The sequence below is a fragment of the Psammomys obesus genome, unplaced genomic scaffold, assembly GCF_907164565.1.
Source record: "Psammomys obesus unplaced genomic scaffold, mPsaObe1.curated_primary_1811, whole genome shotgun sequence".
In the NCBI taxonomy this organism is placed as follows: Eukaryota; Metazoa; Chordata; class Mammalia; order Rodentia; family Muridae; genus Psammomys; species Psammomys obesus.
In genome coordinates, this window is record NW_026587216.1 from 5,634,027 (window position 1) to 5,656,584 (window position 22,558).

The window sequence follows — 22,558 nt, forward strand, 5'->3', positions numbered from 1 at the left end:
AAAAAAAAACAGACATGAAGGCTAAAAGACAATTTATAGTTCAATAGTAAACTTATCTTATTCATTGTGTAGAATTATTCTTAGATAACATTCTGAATATTTTAATTCAGTTAAGTTTTGAAAGGTTTTAGTCCTCTTATAAACAGATAATTTAGCATCGCCCATTAAAAAGTTACTTGTAGTCAATGTTTCAATCACATTAAGCACGTAGATTCTTGAACAGTCAGAAATCTGAGTGATGGATATAAAATTGCTATCACGTTCACTTTAATGGTTTGAGGCTGCTGGGAGAATTTGGCATGCATGTTTGAGTAGATCTGGTGTTCTTCATGACCACTCAGAAGAAATTAGGGTCTCATTTGTACTGTGAAAAGTGTCTTACAATAGCTCAGGCTTCTCTGACTTTAGTAGTCTATTATTCACTTACAGGGGTAAGAACACAGCATTCTTCTGATTTTTGTGCACAGAGACATCTTAAAAAAGCAGGTAATATGGCCCCCGATTTCCTGTCCAGCTCTGTCTTATTCCTGTATTATCCTGGGATTGAAGAGTCCAGTCTTATGGAACTCAGTTCTCCAGACCAGAATTTCTTCTTCTTCCAGACCCTCATACATGACATGCCAATTCCACCCATGGCAGGCTCTATCCACCAGATCCATCTCCTCTTGGGGAACCCTCCCTCCAGAAAGCCATCTGACTCTCCAAACCCTGAGGGCTAGCTTCTCCAAGAGATATAAAGTCTGATGAAGGCCAAAGGTACGGTGCCTGGAGGTCTAAATATTTATTGAACAAATGAATAAAAAATAATAATTATATATGAATATATTATATATAACATATAGAGCCAAGAGAAAGGAATATACTGACTGGTTTTAAGCTATTTTAAATTCAGTGTCCTCATTCTACTATGCATCAAAGTTATACTTCTAAAAAATATAATCTTTAAAATTTAGTCTTTGCAAATGTCATACATGCATACAGTGTGTTTTTTACCTGTCTTGATCTTAACCCCCCTCCACTCCCAAGCCAACACCCTTATCCCCCAGTACTTCTGAGTGTCCTATTAAAAGTAACTCACTGGCTCCAATTAATGCTACCCATAGGCACATGGGTGTGGCGCCCACATCCCTGAAGAAAATTGATGTTTCCTTCTCAGCAGTTACCAATAGCTCCCCAGCTAGGAGGGGCTTCTCATGTGTCCTTCCCCATCCATGATGGAGTGTTAACTGGCTTGATCTTATGCAGATCATGTGGAGATAGAACACAGCTGCTGGGGGCTGATGTGTTCCGTAACTATGCGCATCCAGAAGCCATCATCTCCCAGCTTAACTCCCCCACCCCCTTGACCGCTGCATTCTTTTGCCTCCTCCCCAGTCTGCATAGTTTCATGTCGAGATGTTGACGTAGATGACCCGTGAGAAACTCAGCACTCAGTGTTATTTACACCTGGCACTTTGACCAGTTATGAGTCTCCTTGCAAAAAAGGAAAAGAAGGTTCTCTGGTGGTCAAGGTTGAAAGCATAAAGGAGTATGGACTGCATAGTCTGTTTAGGGAGAAAACAACCCATGATAGTTAATTTTCACGGTCAAACCTGACTGGATGTAGGGTCACCATGGAACAACACCTCTGGCCGTGTCTGCACAGGTTATTTCCCGGAAGGTTGGCTTAAGACGGGAAGATCCACCCTGAAGATGGGCAGCACCCATCGATGGCCAGGGCCTTCGAGCCAGTGGAAAGGAGAAATGTACTCCTTACTCTCTGCTTCCTGACCATAGAGAAATGTGACTAGCTGCCTCATGCTCCTCGCCCCTCCCCCCGAGCCTTCCTCACCATGATGGCTGTCACCTCAAACCGTGAGCTAAAATGATCTGTTGTTCCTTAAGATACTCCCCAGGTGTTTTGTCGCAGCAACAAGAAAAATAACTAACAGAAGTACATGAAGACAAGTTACAGGAAGTGTGGCTCTGGGCCTTGCCACTCTGGGAATTTCTGTTAACTCTAGTAAATCTTACAATATTTTAGAAAGGGTGTGAGGATTTAAAAAAAAATTATCTTATTTAATCTTCAAGAAAAATCTGAGAATATATGATCAGCATTTTACAAATGGAAGCACTGAGAAAGAGAGAGAGAGAGAGAGAGAGAGAGAGAGAGAGAGAGAGAAGACATGAGTGATTCGACCCTTATCAAAAGCTTGGTCAGGTCAACTGTGCCCTTTTGGATGGCCGAGTTGTTCACCTCCAGACAGCACTCTCTTTTCTTCCATGCATGAAGTCTCAGCACAAGCCTGGGAAATCTATCTGAACAGATGAGATAAGTTCTAGAAATTGGATGGGGTAGAAACTGGAAGCAGAGGGCCAGGACACACTCACTGGGAACAGGTGAATGGCTGTCTTGTATTAAAGGGAGTCATAATTCAGACCCCTGACGGGGTCATCCTTGTGAGAGAGCGCGCGCGCACACGCACACGTACACACACACACACACACCAAGACCCAGGCCATGCTCTTTGCAATGAGTGTCAAGGACAGAGTATGTTCAGTACATACCAGATTTGATCATACCGATGATTTCTGTTCTGCACATTTCCACATCTCCTCATCAACGCCCACGAGAGACACGCTGAGAAAGTAAAGTGTTTCTCATTGCTCTGTCTTCCAGTGCCTTCAGCAGCAAGCACACAGCACCAGCTCTTTGCTAATCTCCATGAGAGGAAGCGAGAGATACCTGCTGCTTCCTGCCCCACTGAGCACCTTGATGGGCAGCTCCCTAGCCTGCTTTTACCTCTTCTGAGGATTCTGGATTGGTTAACCTTGAAATTGCAGAAGGGTTAAGATGTCACCACCACCATCGATACGGAGACCATTGTGGCTCTCCTAAGGTAAGCAGACACGAGGAGGAGGGGGAGGCTTCCTTCTGCACCGCTGTGTGCCACTCAATAAGGAGTCCACAAAAGGAGTGGAATGGCGGACAAATACCACAGATAAACTTATGTGCTTCATCCGCTCTCTCAAATTCTTAACACAGGACAGGAGGAAACAGTGTGAAACCTGCCATCTGAGGGGTACCTGAAACACAAAGGAGTCCTGGTCTCCAGTTCACACATGACTCACTTCATAAACACTGTAGCACACCTGGAGTGCACCTGCGGCCAGCCATTCCAGGGAAGGTTCTAGAAAACTTCCACAGCTTTTACTGAAAACACTCCCCCCACTCTGCTGCAGATATCTCCTCACACCCACGGCCTTTCATGGAATCCTCTTCCTGACAGCTCACCCTCATGAGGGGAGGCTATGACATCACTAGAGGCCACTCCCAGGGAATCACGACACTCTTAAAGTAGCCGACAGGAAGTTAAGGAGACCAGCACTGTCAGCCATAAAATTTTATGGACCTCTAGCTGTAAGAGGGAGAGGTACACCAGGACAAATGTTACAAAGGGAGGTACGGCATCCACAGGTTGGAAAACCGTGTGGAAACATGACAAGACGGCTCCGTAGTTGTAGATTTCATTGAGTCTCAGCCAGAAAAAAGAATAGAGCTGTGTAAATAACCACGAGTATGATTCCACAAATTAAACAAAAGCTCAAGATATAAACGTCTCCTTTCCTGCAGTGAAACTGGGAATTCTTCCAAGACTATCTTAACGAACACTTACTATTCAATTATATTATGGTAAAATAGTCATTATGCAGACTCCCAGAATGCAGCCAATTTGCCCACCTCCAGTGGAATTCAAAGCGCTTTGTTTAGTTAGTAAACATTGTTTATGGAGGTGTAGGTCAATTTCCAACCGACAGTGGAGGAGCTCCTAAAAATGCCTTCCATTGGTCTTTGGGTCTCTAAGCTCTTCAGGCTTTATTTAACAGTACAGATTTTTACAGTGATCGCTGAAAATAATATAGTATCATCGAGAAATGTTTAATGAGTGCCTTCGGGATTCACATGTTACACAATTCCAGGAGTCACCGTTCTTATGTAAACTGTATGTCCTGGCCTTGTACAGCAGGCCATCTGTGAGGCCGTGCATGGTGACAAGACCTACTTTCTCAGGGTGACTATTGCTATGATGCAGCACCATGGCCAAAAGCAAACTGAGGGGGAAAGGTTTTCTTTGACTTCCACTTCCATTTTGCTATTCATCACTGGAGGATGAGGGCAGGAACTCAAACAGGGCAGGAACCTGGAGGCAGGAGCTGGTGCAGAGGCCATGGTAGGATACTCCTTTCTGGGTTGGTCCTGATGGCCTACTCTGCCTGCCTTCTTAGAGAACTCAGGACCACCAACCCAGGGATGGCCCAACCTACAATGAGCTACACCCTCCACCATCAGTAACTAATTAAAAAATGCCCTACAGGCTTGCCTACAGCCTAATCTTATGGAGGCATTTTCTTAATTGAGGCTTTTTCCTCTGGTAATTCTAGCTTGTGTCAAGTTGACATAAAAGTAGCCAGTATACCTACTATGGACTGTACTCAATTGTAGGTACTAAGGACACGTTGGCGAATAAGTCCATAAAGAAATTCTGGCCTCAAATTTACATTCTAGGGAGAAGATAGATAATAAATCTAGAAAGGGAACTGCACGGTGGCAATGATCAGTGCTTTGGAAGGAAGATGCTTGGCATAAAGTTAGAAGTGTGGGATGGAGGGTAACCTTTATTTGAATTGCTAGAAAAGGACTCACTGGGAAAAAAAAGGTGATATTCAAGACTAAAAGAAAAAAAGTCAAGAGACTTCGGTGAAAGAGTAGCCTAAGGTTGCAACAAGACTGACAGCTCATGGCTGGGGAAAAGAGCAGGGGACAGATTCAGCCCTCAAGGGGACCAGATCACATACAGAACTGTGTGCAAGTAGAAGGTCTCTCTGTCTGTGTTTTTTAGCTCAGTAAGAAAGGCTTCAGGGGGTTGAGTAGAGCGACCAAAACGTGATATATTTTGGGAACTGTAAAGATGCTTCTTTGAAATAATTGCGTTGGAGCCATGCGGAAACGGGCCAAGTGTTTGGAAGGTTTCTGCAGTCTCCTAGGTAAAAGGTGATGGAGGCTCAGAAAGGCTCAGAAAACTGCAGGTGGTGAGCACTTGTCTCATTTAAACTAGTTTGTCAAAGTAGGGCCCCCAGGATTTCTTTAGGTTGTCTTTCAAAGAACAATTAAACAGAGGAAGGAAGAAAGAGGGTCAGAAGGACAGGAGGAAGGAGGGGTTAAGAGATGATCCCAAGATCAAGAAAAGTCCCTAAGAGCTAAGAATAAGCATCATCATCAAAAAGGATACTGTCAGCAGAGGCAGATTATGAGATGAGTCAGCAGAGGCAGATTATGAGGTGAAGAAGCTTGTAACCCTAAGGGGACTTCTTGCCTGTGACTAGAAGCCTACTCTATGTCATATATATATCAAGACTAGAATTTCAAAGCCCACAGTGCATGGATAAGATTATCATTCCTTTATCATTCAAGGTTATTGACAATACAGGGCATCTGGCAAGTTCTAAATAGATCCTTGCTTCTTGCTAGTAAATGGAAAAGGTGTTTGTGAATGGAGGATGTCACCCAGGAAATGCTGCCCCTTAGGGAAAGGGGAACGCAGGTAGACTTCATCTTTTAGGTAGTAGTATTGCTATTCCAAACTCAGTATCAAGCTCTTTGGCATAAGGTAAAAGCAAAGTTAGCATGTCAGCCTCCTGCTGTGACCACAGACTCTTCATCTTCCAAACTGATTCCTGAAGTGGTGAGATGGCAAGGCCCTCAAGGTCTTTCAAGGTCACAACAGAGTCTACCAACCTCCCTATGGCTAAAGTATCTTAAACCTGTTCTGCTTCATGAAATTCCTAGAAATTAACTTTCTTACTTCAAACAAAGGAGCCAATAAGACACTGATTATTGCTGCAACTCATCCTCCAATGTTAAAAATGTTATGGTGAGTAATGCTGATATACTCACCATAAAGCATTATGATGCTGCAGAGCCCTTCACTTTTACCCATACTATGGAAACAAGTATGGTTTTTAAGGTTGCTACATTTCAGACAATAAATCCCAGCTCTCTTCTGGGTGCTTTGGCAGTTTTTCTTTCTTTCTTTCTTTCTTTCTTTCTTTCTTTCTTTCTTTCTTTTAAGTCAGAGATAAACACTAGAATAGTAACATCAATGTAAAATCACATGATGTTTTATAAAGGACTCATATGCATTATCTCAACACACTCAGGCATTTGAATACTTGGTCTCCAGTTAGTAATACTCTTTGGGGAAATTTTGGGAAGTGTGGCCTTATTGGAGAAAGTATGTTACTAGGGGCAGGCTTGGAGAATGTATAGCTTCACCCTAATTCCACTTTGCTCTCTTTTCTCTCTGATTTTGATAGCGACATGGCCTGTTAGCTTTCTGCTCTTGTTGCTTGCTGCCATGTCTCCTCATAATGGACTCACCTCTCAGTTACTATCGCCCAAGTAACTCCTTTCTTTAGGTTGCCTTGGTCATGGTATTTTACCACAGTAACAGAAAAGCTACTAGTACAGTATCTAGGTGGTACTTTCCTTTCCTTCCAAATCCCCAATTCTGTCATACTGGGTCCACATAGAACTCTCTAGACAAGAACTCAATGCTTGCTCATCATAGAGAAACTAAAGTCATTAGCAACTACCTCCCATCTGTGCCATTTGGCATTTCCCACATCCATGTTCTGAAGGAGGGAAATGTTGGAGATGGCTGGGTGCTAGAAAGGTATGCATGCAAAGGCTCTTTATTCTTGTAAATAAACTTTGTTCTGGAGCAACACTCAAAATTATCATGGGAGAGTATTTGACGGAATTTCTTGGGAGTGCGGAGGATTTTACACAAGTCATTGATATGATCTATTCCAAGCATTCTAGAACAGTAGGCATCTTCCAAGTGTGAGTCCCAAATATGTGGGATGTTTGTGTGTGTATGAGCACCACACACTCATCTCAAGAATGGATGATGTGAGAAGCAAGTTAGAGCAAGGAATATTTAACACACACACACACACACACACACACACACACACACACATACACATACACACCCTTTGATGTTTGCTACAAAACTGAACATTTATTCTTTGTATCTGAGTTTTATTTAAATTTCTTCTACAGAGACATTTGTTGGAAGGCTATCACATGTATAGTAAATATAGAACTTTACTAAAATTTCTCTCAAACAAAAAATTTAAAGCAATAGTCTGTGCCTGTATGTACACGAACTGGTTTTTCTTTTTGCTGCTATATTCATCCATAGTCTTCTCTTTATAAGGAAGTAGAATGTCCCCATTCTTGACACAACAAGAAAATATATTTCCATGACTGGAAATAACACTCATTCTTAGTCAGTCTTTGTCTCACAAGTGATTTCAGTTACAATGACTTTGAATCATGTAATGAAGTCAGATTATTCTTGGGGCAAGCCTTTAGATTACACAGAGAAACAGTGCATATCACAACCAGTTCCAGGAAATGATCTTAAACGTGGCTCAGGCCCTTGTAGATTTGTTTCAGATAAGGATTGCATCATCAATGCTGAACATCCTGTGTATGAACTTCAGGCTGGAGGCAGGCTGGCCCTCTTCTGCCTACACAGAAGGAAGAGGCTTTGCTCTTAGCCAGAGGGCTGCACAGGAGCTCTGCTTGGAGGTCACCTTGCTTTGAAAACTGTGCAGCTCACAGGAAATGGCAGAAAAGGCTCACCAAGTAATGAAGAGAGGCTACTTCTGTAATTAAAGTAGTCTAGAGTGCAATAAAAACCTAATAAATAAAGCTACTAAGATAGCCGCGTTTGCTTTATTGAAATCTAGTAGATCTTGAAGTAAAACATGCTTATATTCTTGGCAATGCAGGACATGCGGGACAGCTCAAACTGTGTTCTAAAATAAGTGTGATTTAGAAACACTCCTTCCAGAGACTTCAGCATGTTAGAAGAAAAGGGCTGAGAGCTAGAGTCTAGGGTGAAACAGATTGTAAAAAAGTTAAGGGAAGCAAAGAAAAAATGTGGTGAAACTTGCTTCAGAGTAAGTGGTAAGAGACAGATGAGTTAAGAGGTCCTGAGTGTGTATGTGTGTGTGTGTGTGTGGTGTGTGTGTGTGATGTATTGACTTAAGAGTAATCACTCACAATTTATTGAAAGAATTCCTAGCAAAAGTTAACTTCATTAGGATCAGAAGGAAAGTTAATGTTTAAACAGTTTTCTCCACATCTGCTACTTTCATAACGTCTGGGCAATTGTCATAAATTAGGAGTGGGGAAGGGCCCAGCGCCAATTGTCAAAACAAACAGCCCAGGTTTCACGTTATTTTTCCTCCTCGCCGTGAAGGTCACCTGCCCTGACTGAGGACTACTGAGCACTGGCACGTTGTCCTTAGGAAGACCCGATGGCAGAGTCAGGCTAATGACGTGGGCCATGAGGAAATCTTTAATCATTAGTGTCCTAGGCCTTGGAAAGAAAAAAAAATGCTCCATTACTGTTGAGCTAATGGAGGTAGAGGCATGAAAGCAACAAAAACACTAGCAATTACAAGGCTTGGCACTGGATTGCCCCTTCTCTCTTGTTCATACATTCCTATTCTGCATATAAATTTTCCTCCTAGACTGTTCCACTCTCTGGTGGGCGAGCCCCATGCTCTGCATTTTCTGTACCCCACATAGGTCCAGTGTCCAGTCCAGGGTGGATTGGATAATTTTCGTCCATGGCTTGGCATGTTTTATTTCTTTTCTTGGTACAACTGAGACAGTGAGCGATTCAGATAGACCAGCCCATCAGCTCTCTCGTTCTTACCTTCCAAGGATTCAGCCCCTCAGACAGAAGTCCCTTCTTATCAGTGTGGTACATTGTGTCTGTGCAGGCTGACGGTTAGATACCAGTTAAAGGAAAGGAAGGCCCTGATCTTACCTAAAAGTTTCACCTTACCGTAAAGCTCCATGCTGGTAAGGCATTAATCCGAGCAGTCCTGGAAAAGCCTTGCTTACCTACCAATAAGCCATTGTCTCATGTTTACAAGGGATGTTTCGGGAAGGCTAAGGCAGGATTTAAAATCATCTGATGTCCCTGGTTTTGATGTCACCAGGTCAGCAGCACCAGAATTTCAATGTTATCTGCTAGGACCAATGCCTTTTAACAATGTCTTCAATTCTTACAGAGAGAGAAACCACAGGGATGACTCAGTTTCCCAGGATTCTGCCTGTTAGGTCCCTGTCCGCTCTTTGTCATTTTAGTCTTGTTCAAGTTCTACCACCTAGCCAGCGGTTGAGTTACTCTCCAAGCTAATTGACTTATCATCTCTAATAGTATCTATTACAGATGGTGGCTTTCCCCCTTAGACTTATTATACCCCAGAAAAGCTGATACTGGGTGAAAAAAAACATACCTCAAACTCAATACCAGATTGTTCTTAGCTAGACTGTGCCTTTCCTGACGACCACTGGAGTGCAAAGGATCTTTTCTTTAGCCTATACATCTCAAAGTAGTCTCAAATAGCTTACCTTTTAGGCTATCTGTGGTGAATAACTTGGAAGTAGGCCTTTTATTAAGACATGCAGCAAACGGTTATTCTTTAAAATTTTTTAAGATGTATTTTAATTATGTGTTTATATCTGTGTTCAAATGTGTGCATGTGCGTGGAGAAGTCAGATATCCCTGGAGTTGGGATTATATGCCGTTGATAGTCATCCTGTGTGTGAACTGGAAACCAAACTCTGGTCTTCTTCAAGAATAGTATGCACTCTTAACTTTGGAAGCATCTCTCCATTCCCCAAAATAGTTATGAATTCCTTTGGGAACAGATTCAATCTTGGTGTTCATTAGCAACACAATGAACTGTATAAAAAGGTAAGAAACTGACCTGTATCACTTTTATGGCTTGCCTTCTTTTCTATGTTAATCAAGGAAAAAAATCATAATTGGAAGGACTGCAGCTCCCTCCTGTACTCCAAGCGATTACAGTAAATGCTAGGCCTTGTACGTTTAGCTTGACTGTTCTCCTTCTCAGGCTGACAAACTATTTCCAGCCTTGACTGCTTTCTGGATCCCCTCACAGGAAGTTGTCCAGGCTCTTCTCCAGCCGACCTGTCTCCATCAGTTTAATCCTAGCTCAATAGTTGATTCTTCTAAGTGCCTTCTAAGATGAACCATGATAGCTTTTTGTTTCCTAGTTTCACAGATAAGCATGCCCCTATGTAGAAATGACATGTCTTAAAGGAGTTGTTGTTTTATTTTTGTTTAACTCAGTGGATTAAAGAATTTAACATCAGTTCACAACGTGAAGGTTATGAATAGCAGTTCTCATGTGAAAGTCACCTGAAGTCCATGTTATTGTTCAAAAGCATCTAGAAGGTGAAGATTAGGCCTTAAAGCCCTGGGATGCATTTGCAGAGCTTAAGTCCTTGTGCCACAACAAGGAGGTAGGTTTTAAGAACTTATCCTCCACAAATGGGCATCAAAGGAAACAGGGAAGGAACTTGCCATCCTCAATTTATTTTCAGAGTCATCTGCTTTCCTTGAGTTTTTTTTAAATTTTTTTTTATTGCTTTCACAGGAAACTTAAATTAGTAATTGATATATATAGGGATTTCATATATATAACTTCTTATTACTTTCACAGGGAAAATAGCAATGGGGATATATAATATCATTACATATTTAAGAAAGTAATATTTGAAGATGATTGCTTTTAAAACTCAAGGAAGGTCAGTTCAAAGGGTAAGGAATGAAGGCAATATCTGTCTATTATTGATCTATCAGGCTAATGGTTAACATTGGTATTGTCAATAGAATTTTTAGAGAAAGTTCTCTATCTGGGCTTTCTCCCCACTAAAATTGCCACTGTAGTATTCAATTATCAGTCTACAGTAATCAACTCGTTAAAAAGAAAACAAAACCCTCATTTATGTAGCCCATGGGAGCTCAGTATTCAAGTGGGTTCCTAGTAAGGGGAACAGGATCTATTTCTGACATGAACTCAATGGCTGGCTCTTTGACCCCCTCCACTCCCCCGAGGGAGGAGCAACCTTGCTAGACCACAGAGGAGGACATTGCAGCCAGTCCTGAAGATACCTGATAAGCTAGAGACAGATGGAAGGGGAAGAGGACCTCCCCTATCAGTGGACTTGGAGAGGGGCAGGGGGGAGATGAGGGAGTGAAGGTATGAGGGAGCGGGCTAAGGCTGGGATACAAAGTAAATAATGTGATTAATATAAAAAATTATAAAAAAATAAATATTAAAAAAATAAAGCAAATGAAAGAACTAAATGTGCCCTTCACTCCACCCAAACACACTTTGGAGAGGCCAGCACATTTTTGTGGGGTCTGGGCCAGCCAGAGTTACACAGAGAGACTGTCTAAGAACAATTTCAAAGCACTACCCATCAACATTATATTCACTCATCTGGATAAACAAATGGATTCAAATATTACATTTATACAATATTTCTTTTGAAACAATAAGAAAGAGAATAGTCTTACCAGTTGCCTTGTGGGTTTATAAGCTGCTGCACTGCATAGCCAAACTGCTCCCTTGAAGATCCGGAAAATATTTTTGCTCCTGGGAGGCCAACATTGTATGCCAGACAACTTAAAATACCTATTTCAAATTGAAAACATAGTCCAGATTTATATTTTTTAACGAGTATATGTTTGTTAAAGAACGTGTTTAATTAAAAGAAAAGGAAGAAAAACCTTGTTTGACTTGATAACTATGCTTATTATCAATGTTATTAAGAATAATAGATACTTCATCTAAGCTACTTACTTCTGTGGGCCCTGGCAACAGGCTAGATACTCACATATACAACTCATCCTTGAAGCAGTCCCTGGAGACAGTCACCAAGTGTACCTTCACTTCACAGAGATTTTTGAGGGTCTCTCAAGTCAGTGGTCAGGCCAGGATTTGGTCAAGACACTGGGCTCTGAAACTATTGTACTGTCTCTAAGACTTATGAAATGATTTAAATTCTATTTGTCCTTCCTCACAGAGCAAGACTCTAAGCTACTCATGCACAGGGTTTGTTCTTGACATGGCTTCATATGAAATGTGTGCTAGAGACGTAGTGCTGGCAAGGGAGAGAAGTCATAGCCCAGAAAATGAGTATCATTTGTTTTTCAGAAAATGATGCTTTGCAAGATTAAGGTCAAGAGAATGGTGCATTATCTTTTTATTCCATTGTAAGCTGCCAAAAGCACTTTTGTCTTTTGATTTTTCTTCCTTAATGATCCATAACTGACATCATGAAAAATAGAACGAAGACCAAAGAAGACAACACCTGATAGACTTTTTCTTTTTTTTCTTTCTTTTTTTTTTTTTTTTTTTTTTTTTTTTTTTTTTTTTTTTTTTTTTTTGATGGCAAGGAAGAGAAGAGTAGGTTTAACTTCCTCTGGCACTGGAAGCATGAATGCTGGGAGTCCTCTGCTCTGTAGAAGCAGATCTTTGTGGATTTTGTATGGCATCAACATTAATCTTCGTAGAGCCTAAAAAAGACTGACCTCTTCAAACGTACACGGTTCCTGTACCCTGTGTCCTCAGAAGATTTTCCTTTTGGGACAGCCCGAGGCTACATGGTCTATTGTCCCAGGCACAGAAAGCCTAGGTGAGATGGCTTTTAAATTTTTATTTATTTATTTGTTATTCATTACAGTTTATTCTCTTTGTATCCAGGCTGTGGGCCCCTCCTTCATCTCCTCCCAATCACACCTGCCCTCCCTGTTCTCCCCCTGTGTCCCTCCAAGTCCACGGATAGGGCAGGTCCTCCTCCCTTTTTATCTGACCCTAGCCTATCAAGTCTCATCAGGACCGGCTGCATTGTCTTCCTCTGTGACCTGGTAAGGCTGCTCCCCCCAGGAGGAAGTGATCAAAGAGCCAGCCACTGAGTTCGTGTCTCCTTGTTCCCCTTACGAGGAAACCCACTTGGAGTGAATCTATAGGCCACATCTGAGCAGGGGTTTTAGGTCCTCTCCATGCATGGTCAGTCCTCATTCATAAGGGCAAATAGGACGGACATTGGAAGAGGGAGAAGACAGGGAACAGGAGCCTACTACAGAGGGCCTCTGAAAGACTCTACTGATCAAGGTATTGAAGTAGAGACTGAGACTCACAGCGAAACTTTGGGTAGATTGCAGGGACTCAAGAAAGAAGGGGGAGACAGAAAGATCTGGAAGGGACGGGAGCTCCAAAAGGAGAGTAACAGAGCCAAAATGGCTTTTTTTTTTTTTTTTTTTTAACCACTGTGCTTCTGAACTTAGGGGAGGGGATCCTCTAGACAGCTCCAAAGGAAAAGTGAAGTCAGCATCAAAACTCTGGGGATTTGGAGTAGTCAATGTGTCTTTTTAAGTGCCAAAAATACTCTGCAGGGCGTTCGCTCACTCAAAAAAGCCCAGCTCATTATTTCTTAGAAATACAAACTTGCCAGGGAGAAAAGGGCAAGCATTAATTTTGAAATGCTCTGTGACACAATCTGCACAGCTCAACATTTGCAAGTTTGACCTGTAACTTCTGTCTTTTCCTAGGCACCACTGTTCCTTTTTACTGAGCAAACAAAATGCCAAAGAAAATCACAACAAATTAAGCAGAACACCGAAACTGGCATTCAGAATGCTGTTGTTTCTAATAAGTACTTCATCTTCACCCTGCTATGCAGAACTTAGCAAATGCTGTTTGAATGTTAATCAGTTTTTAAATAGATCAGTTAAAGCTTGAGGAGGTGATGTCAAGCTCTTCTCATTTTAAACATGTCTACCACTGGAAAGAATGTATGTAGCTGGACATACAATAATGCAACTGTGTCCTACTATTAAACTAAACTTTAACAAATCATGTACTAGGAAAAAGAATCAGGATGGAGTTCATTTTATTACTTAGTGTTAAATTTTATGATATATTGTGTGTATAAGCAGCCTTATTTTACTTAATGACAAGTGTATGTTTTAAGAAATGTGTTGTTCTGTGATTTTGTTACTATGCAATCAAAAATTCAAATAAACATGCAAGATCACTATTACACTCTTGGCAAACATAATATTTACAAAATTTTATCATTTTTTCATATATTTTGATCATATTCTTCCCTTTCCCCACTCCTTTCCATTTCTTTACCCAGCCTTTCCTCTTTCTCTCTCTCTCCTTTTGTTTTTGTTTTTAGTTTTGGATTTTTTTTGAGACAGGTTTTTCTCTGTGTAGCATTAGCTGCCCTTTGTAGACCAGGCTGGCCTTGAACCTTAAACTTACAGGGATCTGACTGCCTCTTTCTCTCTTGAGTACTGGGATTACAGGCAGGAGCCACCATGCCTGGCTTCCCTCTCTCTTAAGAGTCCACCCTACTCTATGCTATCCAGTTGTTTAATAAAATGCTGTTGTACAGTATATACATATACATCTACACATATAGCATGCACATTATTATATATTCATACAAGTGTATGTTATGATTGATTTACAAATAAAGAACCTGGAGTTCACGTTAGCAGTCTATATTGTCAATGTATATATATTAACATTTTTGGACAAAGTTTTTTAAAATGGAAGAAATCATTTCATGTTTCTGTTTAAAACTCCCCAAGGTCTTGTAGCAGGGACAAAATCCAGCTTCTGCACATAGCTTCTAAGGTCCTTCCCTACCTGGTGCTCATGTAGCTTTCTAACCTCATCCCTCAGCTTTCCCCTTGCTTCACTGAGTCCCAGGCATATCCATCCTTTTTCCTTCTGTCCTTGAACACACCTTGTCCAGAACATTCTGGTCATGGCCTTTGCTACCTGCCTTCCTGCCCGTAGTTTCTCCAAACTCTAGATTTATGTTTTGGAAATCCTTCATTGTGTTTACCTATGGCCAAATAGTCTCTGTTCCCCTGATAGGGACTTCCTTGATCCCTCTATTTAGCAACAACGTCCTCCTCCAATGAGATGCCCCTGCAATGACAATTACCTGCAGTTTTCTCATGTGTTGATCTTTCTTCGTGTCTGCTTCTGCCAACTAAAATGCAAGCTCCTTGAGAGAACAGGCCTGGTTTTTGCTAACCCATATTTCTCAGCAGTTAAGGTAGCGTGTGTGTGTGTGTGTGTGTGTGTGTGTGTACACATGTGATATACATGCTAGTGTACATGTTCATGCACATGTGGAGGCCAGCGGACAATGTCAGGGATCCTATTGTATCACACCCTTGAGAAAGTCTTTCACTGAACCTGGAGCTAGACCAGCAGCTATGAAGGCCCAGCATTCTCCTGTCTCCACTCCCTCCTTGGTGAGGGAAATTGGATTCATAGCCGGTTTTGTGTTGCCTTTACATGGGTCATGGGGATTTGCACTCAAACCCTCATGTTTGCACAAGAAGTGTTTTTAACCCGCTTAGCTCTCTTTACGACCTCAGCACTTAAGATAATGTTTACTGAACAAAACGTAGTTTAAATGAACACATATCTCTCAGCGATAAGTTTGAATATAAACAAAAATGACAATCCGGAGTCACATTCCTCAAGTAAGTACAATTACTTTTTTCTCTCTATAGTTTAAGTCACAGACGTTATCATCTCATTCGCTGTCCCACTGTATCCAGGGTTACACCGAAACCTGCTACATCCTAATGATTAAGTCTTCATGCCAATGGCAGACTTATCCTGATTTGTTGGAACTCCAGAATAACCTCGTATGACTGCAAAGCCTATAACCACCAATTAACAAATGAAGTGAAATTCATGAAGCTTAAATGTTCTTTTGCTTATGTCTAAGTTTTTCCTTTGAGTCTTGTCATGGCTCATGTTCTCCTGTACTTCCATTTACACGTTTTATTAATAAGTAATCTGCTTATTTTCTCACAAAATACATCACTCTTCATCAGCCCTTCATTCTACTGATCCTAAAACTCTTCTTTTCTGCTTTTTAAACAACTCCCCTGAGACTCTGCTTCTAAGTATCATCAAATGTTCTTATTTTACTTCTAAAATATATTTACATCTCATCATCTGTGCCATCAATTCACATTGAACAGAAGCTATCTATCAGTTTTTTCAGTCTAATACTTGTACATATAATATTCTGTCAACTCAATGTCTATTTCTTCTTTGTAATCCCAGCATTTGAAATGATGTTTTTCTACTACCTCCTTAGGACCATATGGACATTAAGAACCGTGTTAAATTCATTTTGAACTTCCCTTTCAACCATGTCTACACGTCTATACCCATTAAGAAAAAGGCTTATTCAACAAACACTTATGTAGTGCCTTTGTGCCATGAACTTATCCACATCCTGGGGATATAACAGATGAAGAAAACAAGCACTATCGTTACTTTCTCTAAGTTTCCATTCTTGCAAGTTGACAATCAAATTACATCGTAACATGATAAATATAGAAACAGAGCAAGGTATACCAATCCTCAGTTCAGGTGAAATAATTTAAATGTTGTGACAAGATCGAGGTGGTGTCAGTTAACCTGGGTGATGGCGGATGAGTGGGAATCCACTCCATGAAAAGGAAGACAAACTCACTCCATGCATAAGACCATTGTGTTCAGCAGCCAGACAGGTCTAGCAAAGAAGACTGCTAATGTTGCATAGTCTGGCTCAGAAAGTCCTAACCTACTTCATTTATGCAAATGTTTCCAGTTCTCTATCAGCTGCAGTAGGTGTCAAACCAACTTGAACTTTGTCCTACCAGGAGCATATTATTACCAGACTATAAATCTTTCCTGTCCAGGAAGAATTCTCAGAGCGTTCAGCAAAGGTGACCCTGTTAGCTAATTGATTGGACAATAACCAATCAAAGCATTCATGTAAATTTTATCAAAACGCACTACAGATATCAGCAGGTTCTCTCTGGCAAGTGCGGGTGGAGGGACGGGGGAGTGGTAACTGCTTTCCCCTACATTCAATAAAAAGGGGATACCGTTCCATCCTTGAATTTTATTTGTCATGCTGCTGTTTTAATATGAAAGTGCTGACCAGATAGTTAAGCATAAGTTAACTCATGCAAATTTTGTTCCCGTATTTAAATATTTTTATGAGGCCTCTTTCACTGAAAGTTTGCAACCACTACTGAAATAGTTTTCTTAGAAACCACAACTATTTAAGAATTAAGTTTTGGTAAATGAGGAATTTCTTTTCTTTTCTTTTTTTTTTTTTTTTTTACCATATTCCAGAACTCAATTTTTAAGTGACCAGATAATAATTGAATGTGGTTGGGACTGAGTAGATTTAACCTCATAGGATACTCACCTGACTTTGTTGATGTCCTTTGCAAAATTTATGGATACACATTCATAGCAGTGATTGACAGATGAGTCTAACCATATGGATTTAAGACTATTTATGGGCACTGAAGGACAAGTGGGGCAGGGATTCCACCAAAGGGATCCTTTGAAGGAAGACTCAAAGAAATGTACAGGAATAGTACAAGTGAAGAAAGGAATCAAGACTGGAAGTGAGAGATGAACTTAGAATCAGCAAAGCTGTTTTCACAATTGTTTTTTGGATGTGCCAGAGCAATTCCTACAGAGCTATGCTGATGTTTCAGGAGCAAAGCTGATCCCTTTAAAGGATGACTAACAACAGAAGGACCATAAATCCAGTTCTCCATGAATTCTTTTTTTTTATTTTTTATTAATTACACTTTATTCATTTTGTATCCCCCCATAAACCCCTCCCTCCTCCCCTCCCGATTCCACCCTCCCTCCTGTTTCTGCATGCATGCCCCTCCCCAAGTCCACTGATAGGGGAGGTTCTCCTCTCCTTTCTGATCTTAGGCTACCAGTTCTCGTCAAAAGTGGCTGCATTGTCCTCTTCTGTGGCCTGGTAGGGCTGCTCCCCACTAGAAACCTGCTACAGAGGGCCTCTGAAAGCCAGAAGAAAACAGGAAACAAACTAGGAACCTACCACAGAGGGCCTCTGAAAGCCTCTGCCCTGCAGACTATCAAAGCAGATGCTGAGCCTGATGGCCAACCGTTGGGCAGAGTGAATGGAATTTTATGTAAGAAGTGGGAAATAGTAAGAGCTGGAGAGGACAGGAACTCCACAAGGAGAGCAACAGAACAAGAAAATTTGAACACAGGGAACTTCCCAGAGACTCATACTCCAACCAAGGACTATTCATGGAGATAACCTAGAACCCCTGCACAGATGTAGCCCATGGCAGGTCAGTGTCCAAGTGGGTTACTTAGTAATGGGAAGAGGGACTGCCTCTGACATAATCTGATTGGCCTGCTCCATGAATTCTAAAGCACAGACTGCCAATGTCCTAATGAGATGGAACAGTTCTGTGATGCCAGAGGAGCCCAATGGCCAGCCACTGTAGAAGCAAGTGATGTATCAATATTTATGTCCAAAGAAGGACCAGCAGTGACCAAGCTACAGGGACCCTCTTGAACAGCATTCAAGGTTCAGAAGGATATTCTGCAAACTCAGTGCCGAGGGACCCATGTTTCCTTGTGTCCTATGATTGAACTGCAGAAGTACTGGGCTAGTAATCATGGTTTTGTATTTTATAGTATTTCTTAGGTGATACAAGCAAATGTATTTTGTGAATCTTAAGCATTTAATGATTTCTAGCAATCAAAAGGATTCATTTTTAAAATTGTATTTAACAAGCTAGAGAAATGGCTCAGGCATTAAAAACACTTGCCATTCTTGTTGAAGACCTGGGTTATGTTTTCAGCTTTCCCATAGGTGGCTCACAACTGCCTATAACTCCAGATTCAGTAGATCTGACTTCTTCTGTCTTCTGCATGAACACGCACTGACACAGTTACACATACACACAAACACACTCACAAAACACATTCATACAACACAGAAAACACACATATGCACACTCACACACATGCATGCACAAACATGCACACACTTAGGCACACACACACACACACACACTACTAAAATAAAAAAAATCATCATCAAAACTAAAATTTTGGGGGCTGGAGAGATGGCTTAGCAGTTAAGAACACTGTTTGCTTTCCCAAATCACCCAGGTTTAATTCCGAGCACCGACATGGCAGCTCACAACTGTCTGTAATGCCAATTCCAAGGGACCTGACACCCTTACATTAATGTACATGCAATAAGATTAAAACTAAACAACAAAAATTTTCAAAATAAAGTGTGTGAGAATGCAAATTGTAACATATTAGACAGAATTTGACACTGCTATTTAAAAACAATAATCATGAAGACTAAAAGATGGAATGGAAATGCTCAATGAAAAATACAGTAAAATGACTTTCAGGATAGAATAGAAATGTTTAAAGAGTCTACAATGTATTAACACAGCACATAACAGAACTGTGAATGAGGTTGCCTGCCTTCGAAGTTTTCAGCACTGTATTATAAGGTTCTTGAAATAAGTTACTGTAAGGTTGAGACAAGACAGTTCTTCCCATTCCTACTCTGTACAGTAAGAATTACACACACGAACAGTTTTTCCTCAGTGTCTCATCTGAGCATCATACCTTGTACATATCAGGTATAAATGTAAAGGACAGTTCTACTCCACCAGGGTGACTTTCATTCTTAGTCATAGGTATGATCTAGGGATCAGATTTTTTAAATAAGTGTCTTCATATTTAAAGGACAGTAGTTGAGGCTGGAGAGATGGCTCAGAGGTTCAGAGCACTGGCTGTTCTTCCAAAGGTCCTGAGTTCAGTTCCCAGCAACCACATGGTGTCTCACAACCATCTAAAGGACAGTAGTTATAAACATAAATGCTTTTTGTAGCTCAAGAGTCTATATGTCAACTCTTCAGTTCTTTGCAAGTCTATGACATATTGCTCTGTGAAAACTTGGTCATATCCATCTGACCTTTGGTTTACCCTAGTCACAGCTGTGCATGACACAAAACTGATGGATTTATTTACACCCGTGCTTACTAAGCAGGCTTCATTATCTCACTTGAACAAACTTTTAATTTAGTCAGCAAACATTTATTAAATGCTTACTGCCTAGTTCACACCACTTTTTGTATAGGGTGGTGTTTTAGTTAATTCTTGATTTCTGTGAAGAGACACTGTGACTAAAGCAACTTATCCAAGGAAGCATTTGATTGTGGGTTTGCAGATAGTCTTACAAGGTGAGTCCATGGCCATCATTGTGGGGACCATGGTGGCAGACAGACAGGCAGTAGCTAAGAGCTTACATCTGATCCAACAAGTCCACACCTCTTCCTCTTTCCCCCAAACAGTTCTATTGTTTAGTCAGCAAACATTTAAATATATGAGCTATTCTCATTTAAACCACTAAAGATGAACAATGAAATACAACCTCTGTTCTAAGTTTCTCACAGAGGCAGTGAGCCGTGGACATAACATCCCCATGCACAAGTGACTTCCCTCTGCTCCTGAAAAAACATCTGCAGCCTCTACCAGCCAGGACTCCCAAGAGTGAAGAGCTGGCTGCATCTTCCTAAAACAGTGGTATTCTGCACCCAGAAATTTGGAGATACTGGCCTTGCAGCCTGCATGTTGTTGGTCCTTCGTTAAAAGAGACATCTTTCCTCCTCACATTCCAGCATATCTCTGCAGGAACAGACTAGAGTGAATCTGATAACTCAGTGCTCAGCCCAGCTTGCTCATCTGAGTTACATTCTGCAGCTGAGAGCATTGTAGATGAGTCATATAAAAGAAGACAGTGCAGGGAGTAAGGAAGCCTGAGACTTATCTATCACCTGCTATGCTGTGCAAGGGAACTTCATTTTTAAAGCTTCATAATTTTAATCTTTGAAAACAGAGAGACTTAGTCTAAGACTTCTTCTAAATATAGAAATTTTACTAATTCATTTTCTCATAATACAAAGTAATTTGGAGATGATTATTATATGTGAATTTCTCATTTTATGTTTTGTTGCTCTTGGAGAATTGCCTCCTTATTTAAATGATTAAATATAGTTTAAAGCTACATTTCAAAAGCAATTTTTTGATATTTGGTAGTTAGTCTTAATTGACAGGATCTGGGGTCACCTAGGAGAAAGGTGAAGGGTTATTTATCCTCTGGGCATTCCTGCGAGGGACTGTCTTGACTAGGTTAATATGAGGAATTGATTAGGTAATGTGGGAAGACTCCTCTTAAGTGTGGGGGCAGGGCTGTTTACTGAGCATGGGTTGCAGACTGTGTATAAAGGAGACAGGAAATGGGGCACAAGTATTTACCAGACTCTGTTCCCTGAGTGTAGATGTGGTGTGACCAGGTGCCTCTAACTCCCACTGCAGTGACTGACTGCACCCTGGAACTGGGAACTGAAATAACGTCTCTCTTTCTTGAGTAGTTTTTGTTAGGGTGTGTTACACGGTAATGGGCATGAGAGTAAGAAATTAATCCCGCAAGAATAGAGTCCATTTTAAATATAGTTTCATGTTTTCTTTTTAAAGGATTAAATATATATACTTATTTAATATATATGCTCTTAATCACTGAGTCACTCCTGCCCTGGTTTTCAAATTTCTAGAACACTCTTTGAATGGTCTTGTGTTATTCAAAGGTGCATGTTTTGAGAAGAATGTTAAGTATAATGACTGACTTAAGAAGAGTTAGCACAACCTCATCGTCAAATCCAAGCCTTAATAATGTCTAAAAATAACAGTGCCCAAAAGCAATGGATACAGACATTTAAGACAGGATTATTTGTCCAAACCCACCAACAAACAAAACTCCAGGGCTCTATTTATTTATTTATTTACTTATTTACTTACTTATTTATTTATTTATTTATTTATTTATTTATTTTAATATTAGTATCTGGTACCAATAACTAAATGAAACCCATGTCATGTACATGATAAACAAATTAATCTGAATAAATTCTAAGTACATCCTGAGTACAACAAAACTCACCAGCAAGAGTCACAGTAGTAAAATATTTTCCTACCCTGGAGAAACTTTCAGTCCATCAATGAATCTCAAAATAGAGATCTCAACCTGTGATTCCTTGCTCCTGTGCATGGTACAGAAGGAAGAACAGGCAGCTCTCAACATCCTAAATGTGTAATGATAATTTTTAATAATATGATATTTTATATTATTATATACTATATTATTATAGTTGCATGCTTATAAAACACTGCAATATTCTATAATTATATATTAATATAACACTATAATAATATAATATACAAATAATGTAATAAACAACCTTTTATTGTTCAAGTACTCTAAAAACTGTTCTACTTTGCTTTCATTGTCTTCCACTCACAATTTTGCTCAACTCAGTGGTGACCCTTGCAGCTAGCTATGTTTGTACTTGCCAATCCTGCTATTTGACTCTGCTATCCAAACCCATGGGACTGTGTTCTCAGCCTTGGAGAAGCTGCCTTTGAGAGCTGAGTAGGTCTTCTTCCAAGATTCTTCCATCTCCTGGCTTTCCTGGTCTCAGCTTACCTTTCTTCATTATCATCCCTTGTTCATCTCTCCCTTATGTATGCACCATCACTGTTTTCAATCTTAAAGTTATTTTAAACATTAGTATATGTCTGATACGGTATAAAATGTCAATGCTTGGGGTTAAAGAGACTTCTCTGTGGTTAAGAAATACTGTTCCTGCAGAGGACCCAAGTTTCATCCTCATCATCCATGATAACAACTAACAAACACCTGCATCTA